Below are 8412 nucleotides of genomic sequence, written 5' to 3'. Positions count from 1 at the left end.
TGTGACTGCAATGGGGTATCTCGGGGCACGTGCGTGATGGGAGGAGTCTAGTAAACATCATGTTACTCATCTAATTGTGTATTAATGACACAAAGATACACAGATAGATAGGTAGACAGATAAAAGAATGCATGAATGAATGGATGCATGGAAGGATGAATACATACATACATACATACATTCAAACATACATACATAAAGAATGCAGCAGCCCAGTTCAAGAAAGACATCTGCACCCCTAAATGTATGGCAGCACGATTCTCAATAACCAATCTACAATTATATAAGGAACATTAGGATACTGGACTGCTCAGATCATCCAGTCGCCCCCGCAGACCCCATTACACTCACTGTTCACCAGCAGAGTAACATGCTACAGAATCACTGCTTGAATTCTCTGAACTATACTGCCTTCCCCATAGAATTCCCCCCCACATTATGTAAGCTCATCGTAATGCCCCCTTAGCAGCCTGCTCCCGTCCTTCACAACCAGCCTCCCTAGTCCCTTAACCTTTGCTACGTTGGTGATGGGGGGAGTGTACTCAACATGATGTTATCCACATAATTGTAGATTGATGACAAATAAATAAAAGAATAAATAGATGAATGAATGAATGAATGAGAGAATGCCGCCGCCAGTTTAAAAGCGACACGTGCATCCCTATGATTACCACAGCACTATTCTCAATAGCCAAGCTCAGTGTCCACCAGTAGATGAACATTGGAATATTATTCCGTCATATGAAAACAAATCCTACCATTGGCAGAAACATGGATGGTGTGAGAGTGCATCATACTCAGTGCAATAAGGCAGGCAGGTGGAGAAACACAAATATCAAATGATTTCACTCGCCTGTGCAGGAGAACCAAGAAACCTCCGAGGAAGAAAAACGGCACCAGAAGAGTGCACTAACAGTGACCAAAGGGAAAGGGATGGAGGTGCACAGGTGGGAACGGAGCAGTAAGTCAGGGGGAGCGGGGGACAATGTGCACATTACCTTTGGCATGCATAAAGTGGAAGGGGGGCATGGGGAGGGACGTACAATGCAGAGAAGACAACAAGGGATTCTACAGCATCTTACTATGCTCATGGACCGTGACTGCAATGAGGTATCTGGGGGCATTTCGTTGTGGGGGGCAGTTTAGTCAACCACATGTGACTCACGTCGATGTAGACTAATGATAAATAAATAAATAAATAACAGATATCTAAGTGAGTAATTGACTAACTAAATACATTCACACATCCATACATACAAAAATAACCACTAGAATACAGCAGCCCAGTTTAAAAAAGACCTCTGAACCCGTATGATTATCAAGCACTATCCATAACTGCAATGGTAAGTGTCTATCAGAGGATGAACAGTGGAATATTATTCTGCCATATGAAGAAACCAATCCTACTATGTGCAACAATATGGAGGGAGGTAGCGGGTATCATGCTCAGCGAAATAAGCCACGCAGAGAAAGACAAGTGTCAACTGATGTGGCTCACCTGGGGACTACCGGAAAGGAGAAAGGGAGTGATAGAACAGGACAGTAGCACCCGCAGCGAACCCAAGAATGGACTCACGGTTACCAAAGGGAATGGGACTGAGGAGGACGGGTTAGGAGGGAGGGGAGAGAGGGAAAATGGGGCAGTACGAGTGGCACACAGGCTGCGGCCCGGCGGCGTGCTTAGGTAAGTCCGTATAACATAGCGATGATCAGCAGCACTTCTACGGCATATTCCTGGGCTGTTGGACAGCCACTCTTACGGGCTACGTGGTGGGGACTTGACAGTGGGGGTAGTCTAGGAACCATAATGTTGTTCATGTAACTGTGAAGTAGTGTCAACAAAATTAAAAGGAACACACAGTACCTTGGCTCTGGATTCCATTTACCCTGATGCTGTCAAGTTGGTCAGTGTCCACCTCACCGGAATCACACCTGCTCCTCTCAGCATACACATTATGTCTCTAGCACAGAGGCACCACTGAGACATCGTGGAATCTCCAGGCAACAGTGCTGCGCTTACAAACTTCACCCACGGGGAGGGGCACTGCCCAGCCGTGGAGAGCTGCATCATCTTACCAAACATTAGAGTTACTTACCTACATATATATATATATGTATAATGATATCACTCATCATTACAGTATCAGAACAAACAAAAAACTGAAGAACAAAACAGCAGCAGTCTCAGAAAACCCATGAATGGACTAAAAGTTAACAGAGGGAAAGAGACTGAGGTGAATGGGTGGGCATGGAGGGATTAGGGAGGGGGGAAGTAAGGACACATTAGAATAAGAATATATAATGTGGGAGCGGGGGTCACAGGCAGGGCTGCAAAACACAGAAAAGACAAGTAGGGCTTCTACAGTATCTTACTATGCTCATGGACTATGACTGCAATGGCGTATCTCGGGGCACGTGCGTGATGGGAGGAGTCTAGTAAACATCATGTTACTCATCTAATTGTGTATTAATGACACAAAGATACACAGATAGATAGGTAGACAGATAAAAGAATGCATGAATGAATGGATGCATGGAAGGATGAATACATACATACATACATACATTCAAACATACATACATAAAGAATGCAGCAGCCCAGTTCAAGAAAGACATCTGCACCCCTAAATGTATGGCAGCACGATTCTCAATAACCAATCTACAATTATATAAGGAACATTAAGGATACTGGACTGCCCAGATCATCCAGTCGCCCCCGCAGACCCCATTACACTCACTGTTCACCAGCAGAGTAACATGCTACAGAATCACTGCTTGAATTCTCTGAACTATACTGCCTTCCCCATAGAATTCCCCCCCACATTATGTAAGCTCATGGTAATGCCCCCTTAGCAGCCTGCTCCCGTCCTTCACAACCAGCCTCCCTAGTCCCTTAACCTTTGCTACGTTGGTGATGGGGGGAGTGTACTCAACATGATGTTATCCACATAATTGTAGATTGATGACAAATAAATAAAAGAATAAATAGATGAATGAATGAATGAATGAGAGAATGCCGCCACCAGTTTAAAAGCGACACGTGCATCCCTATGATTACCACAGCACTATTCTCAATAGCCAAGCTCAGTGTCCACCAGTAGATGTACATTGGAATATTATTCCGTCATATGAAAACAAATCCTACCATTGGCAGAAACATGGATGGTGTGAGAGTGCATCATACTCAGTGCAATAAGGCAGGCAGGTGGAGAAACACAAATATCAAATGATTTCACTCGCCTGTGCAGGAGAACCAAGAGACCTCCGAGGAAGAAAAACGGCACCAGAAGAGTGCACTAACAGTTACCAAAGGGAAAGGGATGGAGGTGCACAGGTGGGAACGGAGCAGTAAGTCAGGGGGAGCGGGGGACAATGTGCACATTACCTTTGGCATGCATAAAGTGGAAGGGGGGCATGGGGAGGGACGTACAATGCAGAGAAGACAACAAGGGATTCTACAGCATCTTACTATGCTCATGGACCGTGACTGCAATGAGGTATCTGGGGGCATTTCGTTGTGGGGGGCAGTTTAGTCAACCACATGTGACTCACGTCGATGTAGACTAATGATAAATAAATAAATAAATAACAGATATCTAAGTGAGTAATTGACTAACTAAATACATTCACACATCCATACATACAAAAATAACCACTAGAATACAGCAGCCCAGTTTAAAAAAGACCTCTGAACTCGTATGATTATCAAGCACTATCCATAACTGCAATGGTAAGTGTCTATCAGAGGATGAACAGTGGAATATTATTCTGTGATATGAAGAAACCAATCCTACTATGTGCAACAATATGGAGGGAGGTAGCGGGTATCATGCTCAGCGAAATAAGCCACGCAGAGAAAGACAAGTGTCAACTGATGTGGCTCACCTGGGGACTACGGGAAAGAAGAAAGGGAGTGATAGAACAGGACAGTAGCACCCGCAGCGAACCCAAGAATGGACTCACGGTTACCAAAGGGAATGGGACTGAGGAGGACGGGTTAGGAGGGAGGGGAGAGAGGGAAAATGGGGCAGTACGAGTGGCACACAGGCTGCGGCCCGGCGGCGTGCTTAGGTAAGTCCGTATAACATAGCGATGATCAGCAGCACTTCTACGGCATATTCCTGGGCTGTTGGACAGCCACTCTTACGGGCTACGTGGTGGGGACTTGACAGTGGGGGTAGTCTAGGAACCATAATGTTGTTCATGTAACTGTGAAGTAGTGTCAACAAAATTAAAAGGAACACACAGTACCTTGGCTCTGGATTCCATTTACCCTGATGCTGTCAAGTTGGTCAGTGTCCACCTCACCGGAATCACACCTGCTCCTCTCAGCATACACATTACGTCTCTAGCACAGAGGCACCACTGAGACATCGTGGAATCTCCAGGCAACAGTGCTGCGCTTACAAACTTCACCCACGGGGAGGGGCACTGCCCAGCCGTGGAGAGCTGCATCATCTTACCAAACATTAGAGTTACTTACCTACATATATATATATATGTATAATGATATCACTCATCATTACAGTATCAGAACAAACAAAAAACTGAAGAACAAAACAGCAGCAGTCTCAGAAAACCCATGAATGGACTAAAAGTTAACAGAGGGAAAGAGACTGAGGTGAATGGGTGGGCATGGAGGGATTAGGGAGGGGGGAAGTAAGGACACATTAGAATAAGAATATATAATGTGGGAGCGGGGGTCACAGGCAGGGCTGCAAAACACAGAAAAGACAAGTAGGGCTTCTACAGTATCTTACTATGCTCATGGACTATGACTGCAATGGGGTATCTCGGGGCACGTGCGTGATGGGAGGAGTCTAGTAAACATCATGTTACTCATCTAATTGTGTATTAATGACACAAAGATACACAGATAGATAGGTAGACAGATAAAAGAATGCATGAATGAATGGATGCATGGAAGGATGAATACATACATACATACATAAAGAATGCAGCAGCCCAGTTCAAGAAAGACATCTGCACCCCTAAATGTATGGCAGCACGATTCTCAATAACCAATCTACAATTATATAAGGAACATTAAGGATACTGGACTGACCAGATCATCCAGTCGCCCCCGCAGAACCCATTACACTCACTGTTCACCAGCAGAGTAACATGCTACAGAATCACTGCTTGAATTCTCTGAACTATACTGCCTTCCCCATAGAATTCCCCCCCACATTATGTGAGCTCATGGTAATGCCCCCTTAGCAGCCTGCTCCCGTCCTTCACAACCAGCCTCCCTAGTCCCTTAACCTTTGCTACGTTGGTGATGGGGGGAGTGTACTCAACATGATGTTATCCACATAATTGTAGATTGATGACAAATAAATAAAAGAATAAATAGATGAATGAATGAATGAATGAGAGAATGCCGCCACCAGTTTAAAAGAGACACGTGCATCCCTATGATTACCACAGCACTATTCTCAATAGCCAAGCTCAGTGTCCACCAGTAGATGAACAATGGAATATTATTCCGTCATATGAAAACAAATCCTACCATTGGCAGAAACATCGATGGTGTGAGAGTGCATCATACTCAGTGCAATAAGGCAGGCAGGTGGAGAAACACAAGTATCAAATGATTTCACTCGCCTGTGCAGGAGAACCAAGAGACCTCCGAGGAAGAAAAACGGCACCAGAAGAGTGCACTAACAGTTACCAAAGGGAAAGGGATGGAGGTGCACAGGTGGGAACGGAGCAGTAAGTCAGGGGGAGCGGGGGACAATGTGCACATTACCTTTGGCATGCATAAAGTGGAAGGGGGGCATGGGGAGGGACGTACAATGCAGAGAAGACAACAAGGGATTCTACAGCATCTTACTATGCTCATGGACCGTGACTGCAATGAGGTATCTGGGGGCATTTCGTTGTGGGGGGCAGTTTAGTCAACCACATGTGACTCACGTCGATGTAGACTAATGATAAATAAATAAATAAATAACAGATATCTAAGTGAGTAATTGACTAACTAAATACATTCACACATCCATACATACAAAAATAACCACTAGAATACAGCAGCCCAGTTTAAAAAAGACCTCTGAACCCGTATGATTATCAAGCACTATCCATAACTGCAAAGGTAAGTGTCTATCAGAGGATGAACAGTGGAATATTATTCTGCCATATGAAGAAACCAATCCTACCATGTGCAACAACATGGAGGGAGGTAGCGGGTATCATGCTCAGCGAAATAAGCCACGCAGAGAAAGACAAGTGTCAACTGATTTCGCTCACCTGGGGACTACCGGAAAGAAGAAAGGGAGTGATAGAACAGGACAGTAGCACCCGCAGCGAACCCAAGAATGGACTCACGGTTACCAAAGGGAATGGGACTGAGGAGGACGGGTTAGGAGGGAGGGGAGAGAGGGAAAATGGGGCAGTACGAGTGGCACACAGGCTGCGGCCCGGCGGCGTGCTTAGGTAAGTCCGTATAACATAGCGATGATCAGCAGCACTTCTACGGCATATTCCTGGGCTGTTGGACAGCCACTCTTACGGGCTACGTGGTGGGGACTTGACAGTGGGGGTAGTCTAGGAACCATAATGTTGTTCATGTAACTGTGAAGTAGTGTCAACAAAATTAAAAGGAACACACAGTACCTTGGCTCTGGATTCCATTTACCCTGATGCTGTCAAGTTGGTCAGTGTCCACCTCACCGGAATCACACCTGCTCCTCTCAGCATACACATTATGTCTCTAGCACAGAGGCACCACTGAGACATCGTGGAATCTCCAGGCAACAGTGCTGCGCTTACAAACTTCACCCACGGGGAGGGGCACTGCCCAGCCGTGGAGAGCTGCATCATCTTACCAAACATTAGAGTTACTTACCTACATATATATATATATGTATAATGATATCACTCATCATTACAGTATCAGAACAAACAAAAAACTGAAGAACAAAACAGCAGCAGTCTCAGAAAACCCATGAATGGACTAAAAGTTAACAGAGGGAAAGAGACTGAGGTGAATGGGTGGGCATGGAGGGATTAGGGAGGGGGGAAGTAAGGACACATTAGAAGAAGAATATATAATGTGGGAGCGGGGGTCACAGGCAGGGCTGCAAAACACAGAAAAGACAAGTAGGGCTTCAACAGTATCTTACTATGCTCATGGACTGTGACTGCAATGGGGTATCTCGGGGCACGTGCGTGATGGGAGGAGTCTAGTAAACATCATGTTACTCATCTAATTGTGTATTAATGACACAAAGATACACAGATAGATAGGTAGACAGAAAAAAGAATGCATGAATGAATGGATGCATGGAAGGATGAATACATACATACATACATACATTCAAACATACATACATAAAGAATGCAGCAGCCCAGTTCAAGAAAGACATCTGCACCCCTAAATGTATGGCAGCACGATTCTCAATAACCAAGCTACAATTATATAAGGAACATTAAGGATACTGGACTGCCCAGATCATCCAGTCGCCCCCGCAGACCCCATTACACTCACTGTTCACCAGCAGAGTAACATGCTACAGAATCACTGCTTGAATTCTCTGAACTATACTGCCTTCCCCATAGAATTCCCCCCCACATTATGTAAGCTCATGGTAATGCCCCCTTAGCAGCCTGCTCCCGTCCTTCACAACCAGCCTCCCTAGTCCCTTAACCTTTGCTACGCTGGTGATGGGGGGAGTGTACTCAACATGATGTTATCCACATAATTGTAGATTGATGACAAATAAATAAAAGAATAAATAGATGAATGAATGAATGAATGAGAGAATGCCGCCGCCAGTTTAAAAGCGACACGTGCATCCCTATGATTACCACAGCACTATTCTCAATAGCCAAGCTCAGTGTCCACCAGTAGATGAACATTGGAATATTATTCCGTCATATGAAAACAAATCCTACCATTGGCAGAAACATGGATGGTGTGAGAGTGCATCATACTCAGTGCAATAAGGCAGGCAGGTGGAGAAACACAAATATCAAATGATTTCACTCGCCTGTGCAGGAGAACCAAGAGACCTCCGAGGAAGAAAAACGGCACCAGAAGAGTGCACTAACAGTTACCAAAGGGAAAGGGATGGAGGTGCACAGGTGGGAACGGAGCAGTAAGTCAGGGGGAGCGGGGGACAATGTGCACATTACCTTTGGCATGCATAAAGTGGAAGGGGGGCATGGGGAGGGACGTACAATGCAGAGAAGACAACAAGGGATTCTACAGCATCTTACTATGCTCATGGACCGTGACTGCAATGAGGTATCTGGGGGCATTTCGTTGTGGGGGGCAGTTTAGTCAACCACATGTGACTCACGTCGATGTAGACTAATGATAAATAAATAAATAAATAACAGATATCTAAGTGAGTAATTGACTAACTAAATACATTCACACATCCATACATACAAAAATAACCACTA

The sequence above is a fragment of the Manis pentadactyla genome, chromosome 6 (assembly GCF_030020395.1).
Source record: "Manis pentadactyla isolate mManPen7 chromosome 6, mManPen7.hap1, whole genome shotgun sequence".
NCBI classification, from domain to species: domain Eukaryota; kingdom Metazoa; phylum Chordata; class Mammalia; order Pholidota; family Manidae; genus Manis; species Manis pentadactyla.
This window is presented reverse-complemented; position numbering follows the sequence as displayed.